Source organism: Apteryx rowi, unplaced genomic scaffold (genome assembly GCF_003343035.1).
Source record: "Apteryx rowi isolate R43461 unplaced genomic scaffold, aptRow1 scaffold_101, whole genome shotgun sequence".
NCBI lineage: Eukaryota > Metazoa > Chordata > Aves > Apterygiformes > Apterygidae > Apteryx > Apteryx rowi.
The window spans coordinates 110,189-136,112 of NW_020447209.1; positions in this window are offsets into that span (position 1 = coordinate 110,189).

Here is a 25,924-nt window from a genome sequence, read left to right on the forward strand (position 1 = left end):
AACCTGGATACAAATAGACTTTTTAGGCCCTTCAAGGGTTAGCTGGTAGCCGAACAGTGTTTTTGGGGATCTTCATTGTGCACTTCCTCTGGGGACTTGGTGGAGTCACTGGAAGGCTAAGTCCCATTGGCCAGTTAACTCAGGCACAGAGAAATCAAATTGACCTTGAAAGTCATTGTTCATGCTACTCATCTTGGACTCCAAACAGCCTCCACTGGGAACACTGATCCTGCTAAATACAAGAGGCCAGTGATCAATCAAAGCCAAATAATACAGATGGGCTTGTATCAAATCTGCCATCAGATTTGTCTTGGAGGGCACTAGTCAGAGAGATCCAAAACAGAACTATGGAATGAGCTAATAATTTGGCAGTGTGGAGAATCAGGGTCCTCAAACTCCTCTCCTGGTCCTCTTTTAGTTAAGGATTGGGGATGYCTCTTGGCTTCAGAAACAGGACGGCTTCTTGCAAGCTGCCTTTTGTGAATGGTCTCTTCAGTGTCCAAACCGCCGAACTACATCAAGGAACTGTTTGGGAGACTCATTCCTTGAACGTTGCAACAGTTTTGTAATACAAATGTTTGCAGTCCAGTGCATAAACTGTTCCCTGGACAGACACAGCCTGAGACAGGCACAGCCTGAGTGACCAGTGTGGATCCTACGCAATGGCACAGCGTCCCCAGTTCTGGTCCTTGACTGGGACTGTCAGCTCCATAATGGGAGAGTTGCCCGTTTACTGTGCTTTCATGTAGACATGAGAGCATCCAGATTCCCTCCAAAAGGTACTATGGAGAAACCACCATTCCTGCCACKGTGAATATTCAGGGGACCAGGTTGGGGAGCTCTGTAGAGCATCCCCTGACAAACTACAGAGTCAACATAAGAAGGACATGGACAGAGGGACTTTGCCGTCTRAATTTCTTCAGCTTTGCAATGCATTGGGACACACCACGCAAAAAGYAGGGCTTAAAAATGGTATTTAAATGATGTGCTTGCATACCTTACACAGAAAATCTGTCACAAAACAGCAAAAAGAATCCAGACACCCCATTTYCACGCATTAGTACCTAAGCCCTGAACCATGTCCTTCAGACAGTGTTAATTCTTGGATTTTCCCTCACAGTGCAGATTTGTTAGACCTATACTAGAACCTTTCCAATACAAACACTTTGGGGGGCAAGAACTGCCCTCCAAGGCAATCTGCAAACTGCTGAAATTAAACAAGCTTAATCCATTTATAGAAAAGTGAAATAGAAACATAATTTGAGTGTGCTCCCTGATATGAAGCAAGTGAGCTTAGAACTTGAGCATTGCTGTTACCTATAAGAAATAAATTCAGCAAAAACTCAAATTCCATTTCCATATATATTGCTGGTCTTATCAGTGTTTTGTCTAAAATGTTAAAGTAATCTTAATTATCTGAACTACAATCAAAAATAAAAGTCAGCACTGTGCTCCTTCTTATTAAAATTCAGGGTTGGGATAATGTTACTTTGGAAAAACCTCATGTGTATGCCATAAATTAAACTTGGAAGATTCAAATAAATTACTTTCCTAGACAAATTATTTTTTCAGGTGCAAAATAAAAGCATCTGAAAACTTTCCTTATAATGGGCACATTTGGAGCTTTTTTCTGAAAAGCAGTAATTAATATAAATGAATATACATAGCTTTTTCTAAAATACTATCTAGGAATTGRTGCATGTGATTCACATATGCAAAAATCATTCTCCGCTTCCACCGATTGATTTTAAACACTTCATTCAGTTGTAAATATACATCAGTTTCYGTGTGATGAAAACACCTATTGCAGTAAAATGTGAACTTGCAAGGTTAATAAGTGTACTGAATCAGACTATTTCTATCATTACCCATGGTGAGGTGGGAAATGTAATAAAACTTCTCCTAACATACTTTTTGCATTCCTAAGGATTTTGATTTTGCCTATGCCACTCTTTCAAGCTCTGAAGGTAGACATATGCCTGGTGAAATCCCTGCTCTCAATTCACACATTGTTTTTGTCTCTGTTTCAATAGTATATGTTTATACTTATAAATTTGCATGCAAGCAAGGGTCCCATTCACTGGACTGCATATGTGCAAAAGGTGAGAGGGTGTCCTTGTGTTGAAGCTCTTCAACCATAAATAGACAAAAGGTGAGAGAAAGTAAATATCTGTATTTTCTATCTGTAAACAGAGACTTCTGCCTGCAGCAGAGATGGGAATTGAGCCCAGATCATGAATCCAGTCCTTCACCCTAGGACTACATTTCCACCCTATCTCTATGCATGAGTCTTATTTCCATATTTCATCACGTTAATGATTGTTTCCCACAGTTGCATGCTGATTATCCTGCCAGTTAAACAGAAAATCCAGGTTTATATCATCTGCAAAGAAATTAAAATGCCTACACCCTTGACAATAGATTGTTGTATTTACATTATCATTCTGATATCCAGCTGCACCTGGATCAAATAAAGCCCTATTTAAATTGAATGACAATATTTTCTTAAGGCCTATGAGACTATTACTAGGGACTTTTTAAATGATTCAATCCAGTTTCATCTATAATTTTGTAAAGGCAAACTGATTTACAAAGGTTTCCTGTCATTTTTCACTCATTTAGAAGGGCAAAGCTGCAGGAAGAATAAGTTACAGATGAACATTAATTAGGGTGAAGCAGCAGGGCTATGTAAATTATGAAGGAGTTGCTTTTTGCTGAGTTACAGATTGATTCCTTTCGTAATCAAATTCCATTTTCAGTACAGCTTCTTTTTAAAAAGAGATAAGCAGAGAGGAGATAAGTGTCTGTTGAAATACAGTACCCACTGTTTCGGATTCTTCTTAGATGGCTGTCTAGAATGACATGACTCAGATTAAAAAAGAAAAAAAATAACAGAAAAAATTAGGTCAGCGGTTCTCAGTACCAATTAATTTAGTATTCAAATAAGAATAGAGATGGCTAAACTTCATGGCAAATTGAAACAGTTCAGAAAGTGACTAAAATACTGTCTTAGAAAGATAATAGGAATAATAGTATTTTGCATTTTTCTTTGAACCTTTTTATGTCACAGTTTCAAATGGGACCTTACAGACATCAGATACATAAAACTTACAATCTCTTAGGGAAGCGGCAGGCTGTTTCAATTAGTACCTGTTGAAGAATGAAATTTTCTCTCCTTTTTGTTTTTCAACAGTTAAGAAACAACACTGTAAACCGTTCTGCAATTATTCTTATCCATTCCCATTCCCGAGGGCCCATGCACATCAGTATTACTCCCCACCATTGTAATGCAGTCTTCTCTGGGGCATTCCAGACTCACCAATCCAGTCTTTGTTGGGACATATAAAAGGATGGACCAGCTTCCTGGCACAGTTCCAGAACAGGTCTARTCTAGACCAGAAAGCTTTCAGAAAACTCTTTTTTGTCCCAGAATATTGTTTGCAAATGGGATTTTCCATCTCCCTCTCTTATAAGCATGGGAATATAATACCACTACCTTATCAGGAGAGTAAGAAACAAGGGACTGAGCTAACATAAAGAAAACACTTCTTTACTGTGAGGGTGGTTGAACACTGGCACAGGTTACCTGGAGCTGTTGTGGAGTCTCCATCCTTGGAGATACTCAAAACCCGACTAGACGTGGTCCTGGGCAATCTGCTCTAGGTGACCCTGCTTGAGCAGACGGGTTGGACTAGATGGTCTGCAGGGGTCCCTTCCATCTCCCACTATTCCATCATTCTGTCAATACATCAGGTCACTTCACTGAACACAGGGACACATTCTCCACTCCTTGACCCAATGCAAGAAGCTATTCTTCCTCCAAAAAAAACAGTACAAAACATGCTCTCCTTGTCATTTGTTTAGAGAGAAGGGCACTATATGGCAGAGGAGAGTTTTGTTCTGATCAAGTCTTCTACTGTCTGACTCACAGTTAGACACCTACCGTGAAGCCCGAGTTCAAGAGAACAGTCATTGATTCAGCCTTTCCTCTATGGCTGCCAGTTCCCTGTAGTGTCAGTGGGAAAAAGCAGCCTTGAAGCTTAAGTTACATACCTCTTATGGATAGCACAATTGCTTTTCAGCACTGACAACTCAGGGACCAGTGGCTCTGGGTAAAGAATAGTGTGAATCTCATTGCTTTCTTGAGCTTAGGTGCTGTAGGGGATGCTACATTTTACTGTTATTGTAGGTGGCCTGAATAGAATCTAACTGTGACACCTGAATGGAGACGAATAGTACTAATATACTTCACTTGAGGTGTAGAAAGTTTGCTGGGGTGGCAGGTCTCAAGGCAAAGGACACAAAAACTCAGATTTTTCTCTCTAAGATTAAGTGCATCCATTTTTCTCTGCCTTTTTTACTATTCACTTGTCATAATGCAGTGACTATGGCAACTAGTGCGTTAAGGGGCCTAACAGCAGTGTGCTGTATAAGACAGTTTTTCCAGAATTTTTGGAGCAAGCTTCATTAACACCTACTCCTTCTTTTYGTCCTTCCTCCTCCTGCCAGACTTTTCCACCCACCAGTCTGTCTTTCCCACCTGTTTTTCACCTCAGATTCCTGACTCTTCCTTTCTATATCTGCCATTACTTCCTCACAGCCTGGTCTCTTGGATAATACTGGGACTCAAAGAAGCTTGGAATAGGGGTGTAGGTTGCTCTTTGCTGATGATCAGTGGATGGGGCATGTCTGGATCCAATGCCTGGGTTGAAGGATCTRTAGGTACAGGCATAATACAGGACAGTAAGAGGAGAACATGAGTTGAAGTATTTTGGAGCAGGAATAAGGAATGACTATAAGGAGGAATTCTGGGTTGCTAGAGAGTACTAAAGAGGAAAGRCTGGGGTACTTTAGGGGAAAATGTTGCTTAAGTGATAAAAATGAATAGTAAACAGTGGAACAGGCAGCAGTCATAGGAAAATTACTTTGTCCTCTAACAGATAAATATTACTGGGTACCTATATAAACATGTAAAACTAAGCATTGACATGTAGTTTCCATTAACAAGATCTCACCAATATGTAGGTTAGGTCACAGAAGTTGTAGGGACCTGGAGATGATGTTCTTCAGAGARTCATGTGATTTCAGCTCCTTTAAGCTCAAAGCGTTCACAAGTTCACACGATGACAGCCTCTTTTCTTATTCTTTGGGATTCAATCCTGAGTTACTTATGATAAGTATTACTCAGGTCAGCTACAGCCTGGCCTTCAGTAGGTCTGGAATGATACTGGGAAGGAAGGTAGAGGGAGCAGTGACAGTGGTTGCTTACTGGCTAGGGTTGTATGGGATGACCTAGCCCAGCTGCTATTACTGTAGTTTCCCTGCCAGTTCCTGAGTCCTCATCTCTCACTAGTGAAGGAAGWGCATCGACAGCAGTAATACTGTTAGAGGAAGGATCTTGTGTAAGGAGATTGAGCGTTGCCACTATATTACCCTGGAAGCAGACACTCTGCAGAGGAGAGGCAGAAGAAGGAGAGCCCCATCTGATCTTGATGTTCCTATTTTCCCTCTAATACGTAGGAGGTCAGGAGGGACTGGGTAGAGTTGCTGTTTCTAGCCCAGCCCTGTGACTCACCTGAAATGTGAGTGAGCTTCAGGACTGTGTGGGCACCAATGGCTTGTAACGTGAAATCAAGAGTTCAGAGGGAAGGGGTGGGGGAAGGCAATGTAGGAGAGGAGAAACAAAGGGGGCTGAGGTGAAGTGAAGACCACATCAGCATTTTTCTTCCCCCAAATCACTTGGATGGATGGGGAAAGGCATTACAAAGAGGGAGGAAGAGGGGAAGAGAAGGGAATTCCTCTGATCAAGGTAGATATCTTCACTTAAGCCAGTCACCCAAGGCTTCTGTTATAACCCACGGAAAAAAATGGGATGAACATAATTTTCTCCTTACTCTTAAAGTTCTTATTTTTCTCCTTTGTGCCTAAGGGATGCCCTGCCAGGCTAGACACACCACTTCCATGGTGATATTTCCTCCATTGCTCTTCAGTCTGGAAATGAATCCTTTCATCTGTCATTCCAGAAACTTTTACCAGCACTGAATTTGCAATGAAACTGAGAAAGGAAGAAATGGCTATGAATACAGGATAGACTGCTTTGTTTGCAGTCCTCTTCCTTTTATTCGGTGGAGTGCTTTCTCTTTGTTTAGTTAACCAACTTCTAAACAAATGAAAAGGACCTTTGAGAAACTTGAGACAGATTCTCTGCTGAGGTGAACTAGGGTAAATTCATTGGCTTTCTTGGCTTTTTGTCCCATTCTGATGCACAGGCAGTTAAGAGCAAAGTTACAAACATGTAGGCCCACAAAAATATGCACTTATGTAACTAGCATGCACTAGGAAGTTTTTGTTGTCCTCTTTTATCTGCTCCACTATTATATTAATAGCCTATAGCCACATGTATGCTAGTAAATTAAATAATCCTGTGCCCTGGAACTCAATCATCTATACCGTTGAATTCTTAGAATTATCCCTGGCATGATTTTGGCCAGAGCCATCTATCATTTTGTCAAACTCCTCCCAAGCTCAGTTGAGAGTTATCAAAGAACCCTAGGCAGTTTGAATATGGACACCCTGAACTGGAGGTTGAAAGAGTTTACAAAGATGGACCAAGGCTGTCGTGTGCTGTTTGGCTTCAGTGTTAGATAACAGTTCTGGAACTGTTAATTCAGTAGTATAGACACAGCCTGTGAGTGCTACCAGGTMATGGAGTTGTTCCATCAACCTGCATGGTAAAAAATGAGGCTTTTGGTGTTGAAAGTCATCAYGTCAGATCTTTCTTACCTAGAAGAGATCATTACAATGACACAGGGTTAACATATATCTCTCTAGCCAGGTAGAAATATGCCCAAAATATCTGTTCCGGGCACACACATACTCTGAAAGTACAAAATCTATTGTGAGTTTTCTCTATAGATGGTGATACACTGGACTTGACACAGAGTGGGGATGTTAGACTTATTGATCACGAAGTGCTTGTGCGTATAACAGGTCTACTGCTTCTTGAACATTGGCTTCTTCGAGGCCTTACATGCAGTAGCATGTGAGCTACAGCAATGACCTTCTTGTGTGCAATAGACAGGTCTGGGATTTTCTAATGCCCAGAAATCTGCTACAAAGGGACTAAGTCATTAAACTTCACCTGGCAAATTTTCTAGTCTATAAGAGCAGGATGCAGAGAATGTATTAATGCTATCCCTGAAATTCCACATCAGATTTGCTTGCCTGATCCTCCATTTCTACCTAAAAATCTCAAAAAAATTGCTCAAGAAAAATGATGGTGACTTACCAGTAACAGCACTGAGGATTGCCAGCTGAAGGGGTGAAYGGGCACTCTCCTGTAGATTAACAAGGATCCAATTACATGCAGATTAGTTGGGAAAAAAATTGGGGAGTGACACTGGTCTTTAATGCAAGTGTAAAAAAGTAATATTATTAGCTTGGTAATTTATTCAGACTGAAGGAARGAGAAGACACTGAACTTCATCTCACAGATTTTAATGCCGCATCCTATTTCAGAACAGCATCAGACTTCAAAAGTGAAAGTGACACAGGGATGTCAGAATACAGTATAAACCATCTAAGTGTTTTTCCACCAGCGAAGGCTCTCATCATCCATTAAAAAAATTCATCAGTATTTAAGGACTCTCTCTTTGCCCTTTGCCTCCCAAGATAGAGAGGCCAAATTAATTTACAAAAATGCTGAAGACCTAAAAATTAATGATATCATTACTATTCAATGGCAGTACACTGCTGGACAGAGAATCATGTCAGGAATAAAGTTCTTTTATTCAGGCCTGATCCAGCCTTGTGCTTTAAATACTTCACTAGTTCTTTTCATTTCAGTACGAATAAACATGRCCTGTATTCAAGAGGGGCATTTAACTTTATGCGTGTGACTACTTTATACTGAGATTAACTGCTTTTATGGTAAAAAAAAGAGTATGGACCTACTCAGTTAAAATTTAGCACATTTAAATGCTTTGATGAGATGAAATTGTCAGGGCCCTGCAGGCACCACCAAGGYTTACTGTCCCTCACAGCACCCTGATAGTAATCTCAACTGGTAGATTGCATCTGCAGATGGATATCTCAGTTTCACAATAGCCAAGGAGAGAAATATCTACTAAGGAAAGGAGACATGAAAATTTTCAGTAGAACTCCTTTCCAGTGACTTGCAAAATTGCCAGCTTTATAATCCATTCATATGGGAGCTGCATACCTCTTCTCAATTTTTAATATTATATATTTGAAGTAGGTTTTTTAAAGGCTAAAGCGAGTGATTTACACCTCTTTGTAATTACATGTAGCAATAAGAATAATGTTTCGTATTATGCTGGAATGTTCTTTTAAACTTTGTCATGTAATTTTATAAAACTTAATAGATATGGTGATTGGTATCTCAATCCAATTGTTACTTGACTTGTGGGCTACTATTTGATTCACTGGAAAAAAATGACTAAGTTGTCTGAGACATAATTGTCTACTGTTAGGACTTTCTGTAAATGTATTTTTAATTCCTCAGTGGTTCAGATCCTGCTTTGTCTATTCAGGTGCTTTTTTCTTTTTCTATTAGCATTAGTGCCAATAACACTAACTGGGTAATACTACTGAATAAATCATAAATTCAACATATACATTGTAATCTTCAGAGCTCTTCCAATACCTTCAGTCTCATAACTCCCTGTTTCAAATGGGAAATGAGTATTACTATCCATATTTTCCAGATAGAAAACTGGACACAGAAGTGAAAAGCTGTATACTTTCCTTCCATTTCTAGCTGTTTCCAGGCAGATGCCTGGTAATCTTGAAGCGCTTGCTGTTTCTCTGCAGCTCTCCAGTATAGCAAAAACATGGCTGGCCTGTTGAAGACCATCATCATCAAGCTTTGGTGTTTTGACTATATCTATTCTAGCAAATTAAGTGTGTCTGAGACCATTTTCTATCTGTAAGACCAACTGGCATAGAATGACCAGTGCCCATGTGAATAAGTTCTTTTGGCCTCCAAAACAGGAAGACTGCTTGCAACCTGCCTATTAGATCAAGAATGGTCTTGGGTGCACACCATCACCCAGGCCAGGGAACTGTCTTGGACAGTGCTAGTTGATCTTGCCCAAAATCTACGCCAAGGACTGTTTTAGCAGTAGAGACAATCTCATTTCATTGTCTTTAAATTTTCACAAGCATTGTTTCATTTAACAGTACAGTCTCAGCTTTTGTGTCTGTGATTCTGAGCACACACCAAACCGTCCATTGGTATACCACATCGTTTTTCAGGCATGAGATGATCGCTTAGGAAATACTTTTCCAGATAGCAGAGACCAACATGCATAACTGTGTGTTAGATGTTGCTACCAATTGTACAGAAGGATAACATTCTTTTTTGGGCCTTCGGTCTAGTCAAGAAGTTGGTGATCATCAACTCTGAAAGTCATCTCTAGCAAAGATCCTATAGATACATGGCACACAGGTTTGATATTGACATGTTCACCATGGCAGGCAAGATATTCAACATTTCCTCCATGTCTGGATGGCCACCATCCAAAAAGTCTTGGTCAGCACTGTTATAGTCTGGAGARAGGCACCGCAGCTTTGTCAGGTTTACCAGTAGGATGCATACTGCTATCCTGAATGTCCCTGAGAGGAGTACGGCACACAGATGATAGGTAGATGTAATTTTATGTGTGCTCTGATRCCTGCACATTTTTGGTAAAAATTATGATGAAGTTTGTGCCATGTCATTTGTGGACTGATGTGGCTGGTGCACATGGTTTTAAGGAGTTGACTTCCCTTACAGTCTGTGCACAGGGAAAGGACTGAAGGGACTCTAGCTACATATGGTCCACTGGATGACAGATTTCACTTGACTAATCATAGTGGGGCACCATATTGCAAGTAGGAGGACCAGGCTGTGGACTTTTAGAAGAGAACCATTGGGGTTCAGAGGTACTGGGACATGGCATGAAAGTGTGACCTTTGGGATATGTTGCTGTCAGATGTAGGATAACTCAGGCTATGACAGTTATGGGACTGCATGTAGGGACACAGTGGAGCAATGGCTAGGTACTCCTTAAGTTTTTCACTTGTTCCTCATCAGGTATTTTCAGGTTTTGCCTCAGAGAATAATCTGAGGGATTAAGAGTATGGACAGTCTGCAAATTTAGCTTCAAAGGTGCAGCCGAAAATATCCAGTAGGACACTGGAAATACAATGGAGTGTGTAACAATCCCATTTATGTCTGAGGGGAAAGATGTAACCTTATTCTTGAGTTATAAAATAATGACAAAGGAAGACACAAAGAAATGGAGCTTGTTTGTTTGCTTCATTTAAATTTGGAGATGATTATTTATATATGATTTTATTCAGTTGATCAGGTAACTTTTTTGTTTTACTTTACTTCTTTATAACTGGGCTGTCTATGAATAAACACTTTTGTCACAAAGATCTGGAATGTTATCTCACTGTAATACGTACAAAGATAATGAGAACCCTTGTGCTGGAGGGAATAAATCACAGTAGGTTTGGTTTTCCAAGCTGCAGCGCTCACTATATTTGTGTGTGCTATAATGACTCACCTCTACCAAAGGCATCAGACCAAGAGGCTACTTAAAATGAAGTATTTTATTCAACAGTTAAACAAAGCATTTGAGAAAACGGAATTGCAAAACAGAATGCGTATTTATTCTTATCTAATCTTATGCTTTGCTGTAAGCTCAATAAGATAAACCTTGAGAATAAGATAAACCTTGAGGTACAGGAATTAACTTGTATACTTCTCTGGGGACAGCATGTATGTCTACACTGGAGGCTCTGAACAAGCTGGCCTAGGAACTGGAACCATTTAACTATGGTAGGGTGGAATTCCTCAGCAGGACTAATTAGCCTGGGCAGTTTCAGTGCAGTGCTTTTGGTGTTCTGACACCATGTTGCTAGCAGTATAAACATAATTCTCCCTTCATCCTGCTTGGCCTCAAGGCACCACAGTTTTCTAGGATCTTCACTCTCCCTGTATGCTCAGGGTTGAATTTCCATAATACTCATTTCTTTGTGTCAAGGCCTGGTTATGAACTCTTCCTTCTGCCTCTGACTTTCTTTTTTCCCCAGTTAGTTTCTGGGCAGGTAATTCAGGAAACTGTCCCAGTGATGGTGACTCCGTTTGTTGATAATTGGAAGACTTTACAACATGTAAGCAGTGAGCTGTATGGCATAGCTTGTTGCAGGGTGAGAAAAATGAATTATTCTGCTCCACTGCCGAAATTGCACCGGGAGACCCAGAACAATGCCTATCTTATAGAAGCCTGTATACATGCATCAGAGAAAAGAGCAACCTTGATGCTAGCTTAAAAACAAGGGCAAARCTCATTTCCCACTCCTCATTACCAGAAGAGCACAAATCGGCATGCAGCATCTCTTTACTCTTGTACCTAGAACTAGGATGTGGGTATTTGATATCATGGAATTACTTTCACCTAACCTTGAGCATCTAAGTACCAGACAACTGACCTAACTTTAGATGCCTTAAGTCAGGTGAGATGAATCCCACTGTAAAGAAGAATTACCATTCAGGTTCACTCCTTTGTTGAAGCATGAACACCATGACATATTCTAGTTGTACATGGATTTTATCTCCAGGTATATACAGCAGTATTGAAATCTCMGTCATTCAGATGTGGAGCCTGTGCTTGTGATGTGCAATCCATAGAGAGAGAATCGGTCAAGGCTTATATGCCTTCAATCCTTGAATCATTGAATTTGTCTTCATATGACTCAACTGCCAATTTGTAAATTCCTTATTTAAGCACTTCAATAAAAGCAGCCCAATTTATCGATCCCATTTGTAAATGTTGTTTAAAATGCACTGCATTCCCTGTTCTGTTTTTTTGTGATAGAATAACAGGTTTGTTAATTAAAATTAATAAGTRATATCCGTCTTGGAAATTGGGACTTCAAGTATTTGGGAGGTGCAGACTTTATGTGCCATAACTGTTCTACATGTGCTTAAACACATACACGCACGCGCGCGCACACACACACACACACACACCCCTACACACACAGGTTTATTTTTTTCCTTTTATTATTTGCATTTAGAAGAAACCAAATCCCTTCGTGACTGAGGCTGAACATATGACTCCTTTGATTAATACAATAGGCTCAGCCGTGTAGTCAAACACTGTAAGGGAGTTCATTAATTTTCTAGGTTGCTTCAACTGATRTTTAAAGATTTTTTTTAATCAGTCCCTGTTCTTTGATGATATACCCCCTCCTGCAAAGTTTTTTGAAGTGCTGGCAGCCCCTTTTCCCTGGAAAAGGAATCTGTAAGGGTGCTTGTCAAAGGAAGGATCATTTTCAGATAAACAGCATGTGGGTCCTCTAGTGGGAGATGGAAGAGATAAAATTATGGGAGAGTTTCTTTGACACCAGCTTCTATACCCTTCAAGGTGATTAGAATCAGAAGCTGAACTGTCAATGTCATTACCCAGTGGGCATTACAGTAATGTAGGCTTTCCCCAAAGCTTTATTAAAAAAGAATCCTGTGCCATTTTTTAGCCTAAAATAATCATTAGGCTTCATTTTGTTCAAAACTGTATTAATACCTTCAGTGACCTGAAGCTTTCATGAGTATCTGGGTGAGCTATGAGTTGGAGTACTCAGACCTGAATTCATGTTAGGTTAGGTTAGCAAATTATCAGCTGTTACTGAGCTATTGTAACAGTCCATGTAAAACACCTGGTCTACAGCATGTGCAAGGCAATATAGCTTAGCTTGGTCCAAAGAGAATCACCTGAACTTGTCCCAGGCTGAAAATGTTCATAGCTGGTGCATGATAACTAGTTCTGCTAACTTGACCTAGTGTCTGAGCACAACGTTTCRTCTTTTAGAATAATGTGGATGTGTAGTGCTGTGTTAAGAATTTGGTGGCTTGGTGGCTATTACAGAGACACAGTTTCCAGAGCACTGCTTCCACTTAATATATTGATGGTGTCATGAATTTTCGGGGGTGAACACAGCTGTGATTTGAATGGAGGAGGGAGCCACAACAACACAGTTGTTATCCATTGTATGGCATGGGAGAACACGCCATGTTCACTGATACGAACCTGGGGGAGGTTAAGTTCTGTTGGTATCCCAACACATAGTTGAAATACTCATAGTAGTAGTAGTAGTAGTAGTAGTAGTAGTGGTAGTAGTAGTAGTAGATACTGGTAGTTCTGCTTTCTCAGGTGTTTATGTCCTGGAAAGGGATTGATAGCAGATCCCAGCACTCTTTTTGGCATTCTCACTGGACATTTCAGACAATTTCCCATTCAGTTCCCATTCAGGCTTTAGTGTGCTGTATTCCAAGGTCCCTAATTCTTCCATTGCCTTCTGTGCTGAGCCTTGGTGCCCAAGCCAACGCCGTGTGTCGTACCAGGCAGTAAAGCACTACTGAGTGTGTCACAGTATAATTTCTGGCTTTCCTTCCTAGTTTCTGCTTGAAGTGCCTGTTTGTTTCTCTGGCAACTTGCTTTTAACAATATGTCCCCAAAGTAGGAAGAGCTAAGCACTTGAATACCCTTTTTTGTCATAAATATCTAAGTTGTTTTGAAAATCAGAAACAAGTTCCATGAGGAGCAATATGACTTAGCTGAGGACATTCTCAACTGAGATGTCATCCACTTCATTGATAGTGTTACAAAATAAACTCTGTCCTCTTCTTTGCCTRTTCATTTTGCCCTTTCAGTTAGGTTTCTTCATTCTCTTTGGCTTTTCAATACACATCCAACCAGCCAATTAATCTACTTCCATCTTCAAAGCTTTTTCCAACGTAAGCAAAACAGCTACAACCTTGGAAATCATTTAATCATTTTCTTGAATGGTGGGCCCTGTCCTCTCAAATGAATCAGTGTTAAAATGCCCTTCTGATGAAGACAAGGAAAAGCACTTAATGTTAAAAGTCCCTTAATGGATTAGATTCATCTGTACAAATTTAGTACACTCTGGGTTAACTATCTATGACTCCTTCATGGTCTATGGGAATTTCTAGAATGTAATTCATCTAATCTGTAGTCCCTGTAGTCCTTGTAGTCCCATTTCTTATGATTTTATGTTGTCCTAACCCACATTCATCACTTCAGTGGCAGTTCACTCTCTGCTCTGAAGAGGCTGGACCCTGTATAAAAACATCATGTGCAAACATGTTGTTAAGGACTGCCTCATGTTCTAGGGGCCAGATTAGTGCACTAACTGTGCCAAAGATTTTCCAGGTCAGCTGTCATACTCCACTTTAAGCCTCTTCTCTATTTAAAACAGTATTGTCCATTTAGGGACAATAATTGTTCCTATAGGGACAATTATATTTTGTAGTGTAAATTCACATTAGAAGTTCTTTGGTCTAGGGAATACTTTGTACTATATACATATGTACAAGTCCTTTTTCATGGACATGGAAAGGAATTTATACCCAAAGTATGGAATCTAATTCACCCTTTCGAGGTGCTGGTCTCAACTGCTAAATGAGAGAACCTAGATGACTGCCTTATACTAAAAAACAGCTATAGGAAGATGAAYTGAATCCATCTTATTAGTTAATCTTAATGAAGATACTTCTTCTTTTCCGGAAAGCAAAGCACTCAAGTCTTCTGCACCAGACTTTGTAGCATTTCTAATTAGTTATTCAGCTTACATACTGATATGCATAACATTATGGGAACAATAGGCACATGGAAGAACCAGAAAAAATGATGGAATTCAAAAGCCCAGAATACAGTTTGACAAAGCTGTGAACAAAAGAAAGCAACAAAAAGAGGGTGACTGTGAGCTGGGAATTGTAATATGCCTGTGAGCCAAGAAGTTATATTGGTATTTAGGGCTGATGCAGCACAGATATGAACAAAAAACTCAAGGTGATAAATACAGCCAGATTACTCCTGGACAGAGTCACATACATTATGTAGCGATGAGACAAAATAGATCAAGAAATGTTGATAGAAAAAAAGCTTGCATGGAGGTGAGAAGAATTTTGATCATAGAGAATTTTAATTAATCTGATATTGATAGGTATCGCATCTATGAATTCTAAAGGCTGTGCTCTTGAGGGAATGAATCTGCTCATGCATGTTCCTGAACAGCCTGCAGAACATGTGACTAGTTGCTGTTTTGGCCTTGTATGACATCCTAGGAATGAGCCAAACACAGAACTTATATTGACAAARCTGGTTCTTATGTGGGGTGAAAAAACTAAGGGAAGGAGTGATTCTTTTCTTCTGGAGTTGCCATCATTGCTAAGTAGTTAAAAATCCTTTATATTATAGAAAATTGGTTGCATTGCTTGATTGCCCGATGTTACTGATTGAATCTGGTGGGAAAATAAGTAAYGAAAACAGTCATAATCAGAAGTTCTTACACTAGTATGATTTACTCCTCATTTTTTCTCCTTCTTAAATTTGTTACATTGCAAGATATTTTTGGCTACTGTCAGACTGTTTCAAGGAGCAATATGAAGTATACAAAGCTTTCTCTTGAAGGAAAAAAAAGAAGCTATATTGCTTTTGAAGATCTTGATGTATGGGTCTAAGGAACCCTAATAAAATAAGATTTATTGATGCCTACAGCATAAAGTGGAAGTGTAACAGAACACCCCRCAGTATGTCATAGTTGCCATAGACCTCTTGCAACGTAGTGGAAACCCCTCTGCAAGGGCTGAACACTTCTTTCAAGTTTCTGTCATCCTTGGTTGTCAGTGATGTCACAGGGAGTAGAAAATAGACAGTATCATTCTTGATTAAGCTTATCAAGGCAATGAATAAATACACAGAACTGCACATCAAAAATCTATAATACTAGGAAAGAATTTTCAAACAAAAGTTTTAAAAACTCTGCTTTTCAATTTTTTTAAAATGTCACTCAGAAGTTAGTCTGATACATGGAATGAACCAAAGACATTCTCCATGTAGTTATCTGAAACTAGTAGTAATGTAATAGTAGTAATAGTTTTAAAATGGGAGCAACAGTAGTCTTGGGGAAGCCACCAGTAACCATGGTTGCAGCCTTGAGTTTGAATGTGACTTGAAATATTTTGAAATTCAAAGTGACTAATTTTCTTTAGGTCTTAATATGACTACGACAGGTTCCTAAATTATCCTAGGTCATAACAACCCTGTAGCAGAGACTCTTAAAAGTATATACCACTCATTTATAAAGAAGGACCATCTAATAAGTAGACTATTTAATATAGAAATAAGACTGTTGATTCAACAAAGGCAGATTTAGCAAAATGTTTAGGTATTTAATTTCTATTTATACTGCTAGTCTTTTCTTGAAATAAGTTGTTGCATTAGGTCTGTAAGGTTTTCTCCCTACTAATTGTAGGCACTTACAATGTAGACAGTTGAGAGCCTAAATCTACCCTGTTATTTTTGAAGCATTGCATGTGCTGCTTTTTTCTCTATAACAGGTTGCAGTGTGACAGCGCTTTATGTGTTAGAATCAATACGGTCAACATTTAGGGCTAAATCAAGACAAACACAAAAAAGGGCTCATACAAATGTAGAAAAGAAAAACAGAAGAGCAGAGCATCCGAATAGACCTATCCTCCCCCCAAAATCACATTTTGATGAATCAGGTGAAGTTGAACAATCTGAAACTAATGAGATCCAAATACCAAGTTGCTTAGAAGGAAGAAGGCAATTGGACGTGATCCAGCCACAGTAGAAGTGTGAAGACCTTTGATGCCATCATCTTTTCAAAAATTAATTGGGCAGTTAAATGTAACTGGGGTTAAGAGAGACCTTCTGAACTATGAAGCAGTTTTTAGAATTTCCATTTGCTTTCTTGAAATTTCTACACAGGCATTGAGTCCAGTCACTTGGTAAATGGTTCTGTGGTTTATTGCCACAGCAGCAGCTTCAACTTTAGTCACTATACTTTTAGCTTTTTCTCTTTCTTTTCATTGCTTTTCAGCAAACAGGGAAGATCTATGAATTTAATCTGTTTTGTTTTTCCATTAAAAAATTCCATGTCAAGAACCTCCCTGACTCCAGGTTGTTCCATGAGCCATTGCTACAGATCTGTGCCTTGCATCCAGCCCTATCTTTCTTTCATTATTTTCTCAGTTTCCTTCTATGCCCTCATGACCTTTTCTTCCTCAAAATAATCTTTCCAATTTCCCATATACGCCTTAAGCCTCTCTAGACTATTCTCATCTCCCTCCCATGACCCCTGACTACTGAATGGACAATGGGTGCCTTAGATTGCCTCTGTGAGCTAGCACAGACAGCATACCTATATAAACTTATTTTCATCAGAAATGATGCTCAAAATAGAACTGAAGCCCTTTTGGGAACAAATCCTCATTTAGTATAAGCTGGCAATACACTAGGATCTGGAGAGCAGGGCAAGTTTATAAATTTTTGACCAGATTCTCAGCTGCTGCACAATAATTTAGTGCCATGGTGGAACTAAGCTGATTCACAGTAGCTGATGGTCTGTATGATCTGGTGTATCCACGAAGACACACGTACCTAAAGACTCTCTTCTGCAGAAGAAATGTACATTACCAGTACACCTCGCTCCAGTGAGTATTTCAGATGTACTTCAAAGATTTTAAGGAGTTTCTAGTGAATTGTAGAGCAGGAGAAGAGAACATATGGAAGGCAGAGTTAACATGAAATGTAAAAATTATACTCATTAAGTCAAACAACCTGATAAGATTGCCTTCATATCTCATCTATATTTCAGCAGGTTGTACACTGGTTAGGATATTCTGTACTGCTGGAAGGCAGACTCTATCGAGAAAGGCTATACAGCAAAGAAACATTGTCGGGAAGGTGAGAGGCTGGGTGAGCACAGGATTAAATAAACTGCAGTACTTGACAAACATTCTCCCTTATTAACACAGGGAACATCTTCATTTTGTTCTAGACCAACCTGAAGAGGAGATTTTAGATCATTATTTATATTTGTTGGTACAAACACATTTCTCCAAGCTTTTGTAATGCTACCTGTGTATAAGCCACATCTGAACAGCTGTTTCTTAAGGTCGTATGAACTGACACTAATATGATCACATAGAAATTTCTATATTTTCTATACATGGCTAATTCCATCATACCTTTTTAAATTACAGAATTCCATAGAATCAACTTTAATAATCAAATATTTGTGCCTTCCTCATGACAGTATTGCAACGATTTCCACAGACAAAACAGAGATTTAGTTTTCATCCAAGTTTTTCAAGTATATCAAATGCAGAAATTCACATTTTTAAATGAGTCAATTTTAGATAGGAATACAATTGGAAGAGTGAAAACTTTTTTTTTAATAGTTTTGTTTACATTCAGAAAGACTATTACTGCTGAGTGGCAACAAAGAAAATTATATGTTTGAATTAGACATATAAAAYGCTAGAAGGATTGTTATGTTCAGTAATCCAAAGGTTAGAGATACCATCTAGTGATTGCTTCTTCTAGCTTTACTACATGGGAAGTGCAGATTGCTGTAACTTAGACTGTAACTTGGTCAGATGGAGCTGAGTCTCCTGAATAGCACCAATGAATCCCCAATCTGGACACAACATCTAAGTGGTCCTATGAATACCTACCATGAATATCAACGATTATATCTAACAACTACACATCTTTTAACCTTGAAAATTCTGTGGTTTGTATTGTGAGAGAGAAATCTTGAGYAGAGAAGGGGACAATAAGGCTACGACACATTTTTTTATCAAGCCTTACGAAGGAAAAGGTGCTCATTAAGTCAGATGATCACATTTGCCATTTCGGAGGAAAGGGAATTAGGAAGAGAGGACACCTCATCATTTAGTGAAAATAGAAGTGTCACCTGCATATAAATGCATAAGGCTTTCCGTAGTCAGCAGCCAGGCTTATAATAAGGAGAAAAGTACAGTAAGAGATATAACACTGACCCTGGTGATACAGATAGTCAAATGGGTTTGGAGAAAAAATTCTTTCAGAGTGAAGGTCTACAGGATGAGTGCATCTGTGGGGAGGGGAAGGGTGAGATATTGGATCAGGACACAAAACCAGCATCAGGTTAGGACACCACATTCAGAATGAAAGTTCAGGTACTCCTCTGTTTTACTTACCTCTTTTTGTTATAGGGTAAAGGAGATGTGGTTTTGGAATGGATTTTATTATAGAGGGATGATTCTGGAACCAATAACTGGAAAACAAACCCAGGTCACTGAATGGGAAAAGTCAGAAGAAGAGTTTGTTGCTGAGGATTCACCATTAACAGTAGAGGAGCTGCTCTCTGAGCTGCGACAGCTGAGTGGAGCGTGCTGAGCTGGCATCTGCGCCTTGTGGTGCCACTCTGCTGAGGAGATTCAAGAAGCTTCACAAGGAAGCCAAGCCRTTTTGGAAACCATGAGATTCCATGCAAACAGCCTCATTGCCCAAAGAAGAGCAAGAATTCATTTTACTTTCTATTCATCAGCAGAAAACCCTGGAAAGGCTTTTTATCCTTTCTTATCTGACTTAACTGTGAGTCTCAGGGGGACGCTGGGCCAAGACTGCGCAGGACTTAAATCCATTTCCCAAGAATTGCTTGTATGATCTTGGAAAACATATTTACTCTCTGTGCCCGGATTTCCTTGCTGTCAAGGGGAGATAGGTGTCCTTCACTGTGAGTTCTTTATTAAGCTAGTGAGCTTCTTGGTGCAGAAACAGTCTCATAGGTGATGTTTATAGTTTTGATATAGTCAGGGCATTGACATATTCTCACTGTGCAAATGATAGTTTCTGGAGGAAATGACACAGTTGTCAGAACTGAAGAGCTCTGACATGCAGCTGGAAATGGGAGAGACCGAAACAAGAACACCACATCTCAGTATCCTTCCCTTACACTGGGAGCACAGSGTGAGGGAGCAAGATCTCTGTTTTGTCTGCAGAGATCCCTGCAGTGCAGCCATGGGGAAGGCAGGATTAGGTTGGTCCTGAGAATAGAGAGAGAGAAGCTACTAGCAGAAATACAAAAAGAGCACATCCCTGACCACAGACCTGTAGGAGACACGTTGGTGAGACAAGAGCAGTCTTAGAAACAGGTCAAGATAAAAGCCTTACAAGTCAGGCTGATGGCTTGCTTTCTCTCATAASCAACAGAAATGTGTATGCACGTAGCACATCAATCAGAGGCTTACACATCCTTACTGCATTTAAGGGAACAGGCAGTTTTTGCTTAGCAAAACTTGTTTTTAGCAAGCAAAGAAGTTTTTGGGCAGGGAAAGCCTCTGCACTGCTTGTGTGCAAACTCAGGTTTGGATCAACAAAGGTGGATGGTCAAGGAATCCCAGGAATGGATGGAGAAAAGATGTTAAGAACTGAGGTAAATTGGATGTTTAAGAAATGATGGTAGCAGTAGGAGAAGATCATGGCAGAAGCAGACCAGAGTGGGTTACTGAGACTGATGGAAGAGACCCCTGAAAGGGCAAGAAGCACTTCAAATCCCTGGTTTGGCTTAAAAATTATATAATTTAAAAAACCCAAACCAGTATGGATGGGCTGATTCAGTTTGTCCTACAGCTTTGAACTTTCAGGTTGTGGATGGTTGACATTTTTCAAACTTTTCTGTTCAACCATATAGAATGTTCTCTTTCTTTGTTTAATAGTTTTTAATGTCTTCATATTAATCCTAGAGCTGGAGATTAAAAGCAAATACTGAATGTCATTCAGATTGGCACACTGAAAGGAGACACAGAGAATCACCATGGAGGTAGAGCTTACACTCAAGCCTAGCAGTTTTGGGGATGTGAGATGAGGTTCCTAGGTCTCACAAGATTTGCATTCTTTGCCTCTCTCTGTTCTTTGACCTATCTCTGCAGATGGGATACAGAAGTAGAAACTGTGATTTGAATATAATTTTCTGCAGAGCTTTTCCCACTTCCCAACGTTTTCCTTTTTCTCCTGTAGGAGAACTGGATTTTTTAAAAATCATATTCAAGAAGGGACAAACCCAAAATAATTTTGCATTCAAAAGTACGTGTATCATTGCTATTTATATTACATTTCTGGCAATGATCATGAATGATTGGCATCAGCTGTGATTCATTATTCATTCCTTGAAGGACTTGGCATATCAGCAAGAGGCAAAAAAATTATGTTCAATTTGATATTGTTTCTTCAGAGAAGCAKATATACCACAGGCAGTTTTGCTGGAGGAATCATTTTTTGGGAAAAAAAAAGAAGGTGAAGCCTGGAAGTCCCCCAAAGTGGGCATATTTCTGTTGCAATCTAACTCATGCAAGGAAAATGACTATCATCAAAAGGAGTACAAATGACAACATTTATCCGACTCATTCCAATAAAAGTCAGACAGCTAGTAACCACACTGGATAGTAATTGCYGCTGTAATGGAGCCACTTCTGGTGGGTGACAAAACATCAGTATGACAGAGAAGAGGGAATGATTATACAGATTAGATCAAAAGTAAGTGACACATGAGACAGGAAGTGAATGTGAGTATTATAGCCAGAGCCTTGTTGATATTGGTGATCTTTTTTCTTGTCATTCTCTATACTTATATGTCTTTCTTCCCATTCTGGGGGGTCTCTTTAAGAGTTGTTTATGCCCATTGAATTAATCACAGCGTTAACTGCAGCTGATTGCGATATCGCCCAATGTAGAGTCCTGACCAGCTGAAGAGCAGGACAGAGCTGGAAGTGCCATCTTCCTACAAATGGGGCTGCGGACTCAGACTCTGYGGAGGCAGGTCAAAGCCTACCTCAGCAGTAACAGAAGGCTTTGAGCAGACTTTTGTTAAAGAAATGAGTTTCCTTCCAGCCTGTTTAAACACCGTCAYGAGAGCTGGTTCTTTGTTTTCATAAGTCAGCCATCTATTACCATCAGCAGCAAGACCTTCCTTGCTCTTCCCCTTTAAAATATCCCAAAGGCTTGCAATTGTCTGTGGGCTTCTTTATAGTCATGCTTTAATTGCATTCCATCAGCCTTCGCTGACAAATGGCATTGACAAATGCCTCTGTGACATCATAACTAACTAAATTAATAGGGGCAAATGTGTCGATTCATTCAAAAATACAGAGAATAACCCCCTTCCTTTTTAAACGACACCACCACACACAAAGACAGGCAGAGCCATTTATCAGGCATTTCTTCTTAATTTGAGACATCTTCAGTGATAAATGTGTGGCTGATTAAAAGGGACAGTTAGTCATATTAACTATGGGAGATAAGACTATCAAGGCTCAGCTGAACAGTTAAAGCTTTAGGAAGTAGCTCTATGAAAGGAATCTTCAAAGAGGTTTCTGTGGCACACAGCTCTGTAGAGCGGGGATGGCTGGCCTTTCTCTCACCAGATAGCAAAATCCTCCTTTAATCCAAGACCCGCTGGCTTAAGAGGCACAGGCTAGCCCTGCTGGCCCTACAGCAGGATCAGTAGAGAGCAGAGAMGCCTGCAGATTCCCCCATCAGAAAGAGCTGCACAGGGCAGTGTTCAAGCAGAGGACTGCATGCCCTTGAGATCTTTGTTTCTGCGGAGCAGCATAAGAGAACCACGGGTGGCAAGTGCTCTCTGTGCCCACATCTAAAGGGCATGTCTTTACGCCAAGAAAATGAAGAAATGAGAGATGAGCTGGTAACTGTGTAGGATACTGCACACTCATACACACAGAACTAATTAAAAGAGCTCAAAATCATTCACTTCAAAGTCAGAAAATGCCAGAATTAAGGTTGCAAGTACAACCTAAATTCTGTGCTGCCYCCATATGCTTCAAAATAATTTTTACCTCACAGAATTCAATACCATTTTCCCCCTGGACCCTTGCCTCACTTCCAGAAAAAATGAGACCCAGGTATGGTCACCTGACATATAACAACTCAGTGTCAGCAGCTAAGTTCAGCAAGGACAGAATCACCTGGAAGCAGGACCACATTATGGGAAATATGAGGCAGTTGTAGCAAAAGGAAGGCCCACCTATAGCTGCTTAAAAAACATGAAATGTTTTCTCCCTCTAGAACATTGCCACTGATGCTTTTTCAATTACACTGATGTGAGTTTTAATCAGATTGAAACATGTCTGCATAATTAGCCATAGGGACATTTGACTGATGTAGCAACATCAGCAGAGAAGAAGAAAAAACCCATAATATCTATAATGCTATGATAATGAACAATTAGAAACAGCAATGAGTTGTCTGCATTCTAATTGCTCTTGTAGAGCTCAGAGAGGTTTGTTCTGGGATGTGGGGTTTTGCTTAGAATCTTATCCAAAGCCCACTGATAGCAACAGAAAATTTTATRTTGGCTTTTGTGGGCTTTGGGTGAAGTCCTCCTTGGAAAAGAGAAAGAAGCGCATAGAGACCAAGGCTGGAACTGCAAAGTCTTCAGACAGGAAGCAAATGAAAGACTACTTTGCTATGTCTGTGCTTTAAATTCTTTCCACTTTCTAGCTGTTTTCTGTGGTTCTGAAGTGMGGCATGTATGAAAGGTGCAGCATGTGCTGTGCTTTGTCTATATTTACTTGTGTGTTAAGTGAAGCGTTATTTTCACCTGATTGGCAAGGACATTTTGTAAAATTAAACTAGTTCTTCACTGAGAACATTATAGAGATTGTAGGATCTTCTGTTTGCTTATAAGGCGATTAGCTTCAGTTTAGTTCAACGTGAAAGAGGAGGTTGCATGCCCACTAAGTAGCTGTTGAAGTGGTAAAGGAGCCCATACAGTAAATGCCCTAAACTGTCATTGGCAGAGGTTATGGTAACCTTATAGCAGAGGCAACCCCTATGGATACACCAGATGGTAAGATAAGAAGGAACAAATTGCTCATTGGAGAAGATGGTCCTATCACGTAGTTTATTGCCAGGCTTAGTCCCAGCATAGGTCCTGTGAAACATAATTTCCAGAAGTAGTAGATGAAGCTGTGGTTTTAACTCCTATTGGGATGGCAGGTGTGCAGGCAGTCTGGGAAAGAAAGGACTGTTCAGATTGCTGGAACAAAAGCCTCCTGAATTCACTGGAAGGAAATATCTTGACTTTTTATGAGCTTTGAGACAGTCTTCAAGGCCAAATTGTGAGATAAAGTAGAACCAGAGAACTTCAGTCGCTTCTTTCAAGTGGTGCTTCAGGTTGCTTCTGAGAAGTACTTTGCAATTTGTTTTGTTTACAGTTACTCATTCATATCTATTCATTCATGCTAGCTAGATTCTGGCTCTGCATACATACCTTTTGCATTTTTTTCTCATTGTGGGTGAATGATTTTTGGCAGAAGTCACTAATGCCCTGCATGAATTGTCAGAATGAGGTATTGATCATTTTTTTCTCTGGACGAGCTGTTGAACACCTTTCTCTGTCAGTGTACACAATTTCATGTTGCAATTAAACTTCACAGAGTTGAAATCATCAGTGTTTTAAACATACTACCCTACCTTCATAGTGAAGAGTTCTGAATGTACAAACTCCACTGATTTTTTAGTTTAATTACATGCAGGTCAATTCGTTAGCTGACAAAAATCCATCCAGATAAAATAACAGCATCTATTTGTATACTTCAGGCCTGTTCAACCAACTCACTCTGTTATCCCAATTTGTAAGGATGGCTAGCTGAGTGTTTCATCTGTATTACAGTGATGCATCCTATAATCACTAGGAAGTAAAACAAATCTCCCATAATGTAGCAGTTCAGTTATCCTGCTACAAGAAACAAAATGAGTATAGGTACCATTTTTCCTTACTTGTTTGTGGTGGATAATTGTTTATTTGTAGTTTAATTTCTTCATTACATGTGTTAGGATGTGTTAAGCAGTAAGAATAGCTGTATTGAATTGATTACCTCTTTTAATTAAGTGTTGCTTTTTGGGGACCTGTATGATGAGTTTTTAATTTTGTCAAGTGTGTGGGAGGAGGGAAGCATCAATAATTGCTGGAACAACGAATTAGCTAAATGTCTTCAATCTCAATAGAGTGTGCACTGGCAAAAAGGCAAAGTAGACCTGGAATAATATTTCCAGAGAATGATGTGCATTGCAGTCAGAGATGACAGAGGCCATTAGACCTTCCTTTGCCTTTACTGCATAATTAACAATAGGATGCATTGTAAGATCTTAACGCTCAGGCTTACCTTGTCCTTGGGCAAACATTCCCACATGAAAGATGCTCTTGCATTACCAAATCTGCATTATATCTGCTTTCTCTGGAGTGTTTATATATTTCCATGTGTGTRAGCATAGATTTATGTCCAGTGGTTCTTTGTGATTAGATATGCTAGAGCACTCTCTTGCTCCGCTATCTCAACATTTCTCACGTTTAAAGAGGAACTGTGAAAAAGTGCTGGAGATCTGTCAGTATTCAGTGATTTTTACTTACCTCCTCAGTACAAAGTGGGCTGTTTACAAGCCAAATTTACAGCAGAGTTCAGGTCCGTATGTTCAAATATGTTCAAACTTGTGACTCCAAGCAAAGGGTCAGGTTTTCCTTTAGAGATGGTAGAGGAGAATGGGCTGTAACTGAAGAACCGAGATTGACTGTGCAGTTGTAAAAGTCTCCCTGCGGGACTACCTACCATTAGAAGGTACTTCCCATGAAGTACTTCCCATACTCCCTGAGACCTCCACCTAGTCCATGAGGCTTCTACAGAAGCACACTTTTTACCCTTTGGATGAGCCATTAACCATACATTTGTACAGCTGTTCAAGCCTGATATAATTTTATTGACTAGACTAGTAAACATTTAATACTTTATCATAATAAAACTAAATAATGCTTGGAAGCTGGGGACTGCACATATTGTAGCAGCATAAATCTTGCAGCTTTCCTGCAAGTGTTCTCATTTAACTCTAGCATGGGTGCAGTGAGGGAGTCCAGCAGGTCTCCACTTTTTTTCTCCTACAAATTCTGCAGGCTCATAGTATGTATGATAGTATGAACTGCCTTTGTCTTGAAGTCACTTCCTGTAAAGGAATACCAATTCCTT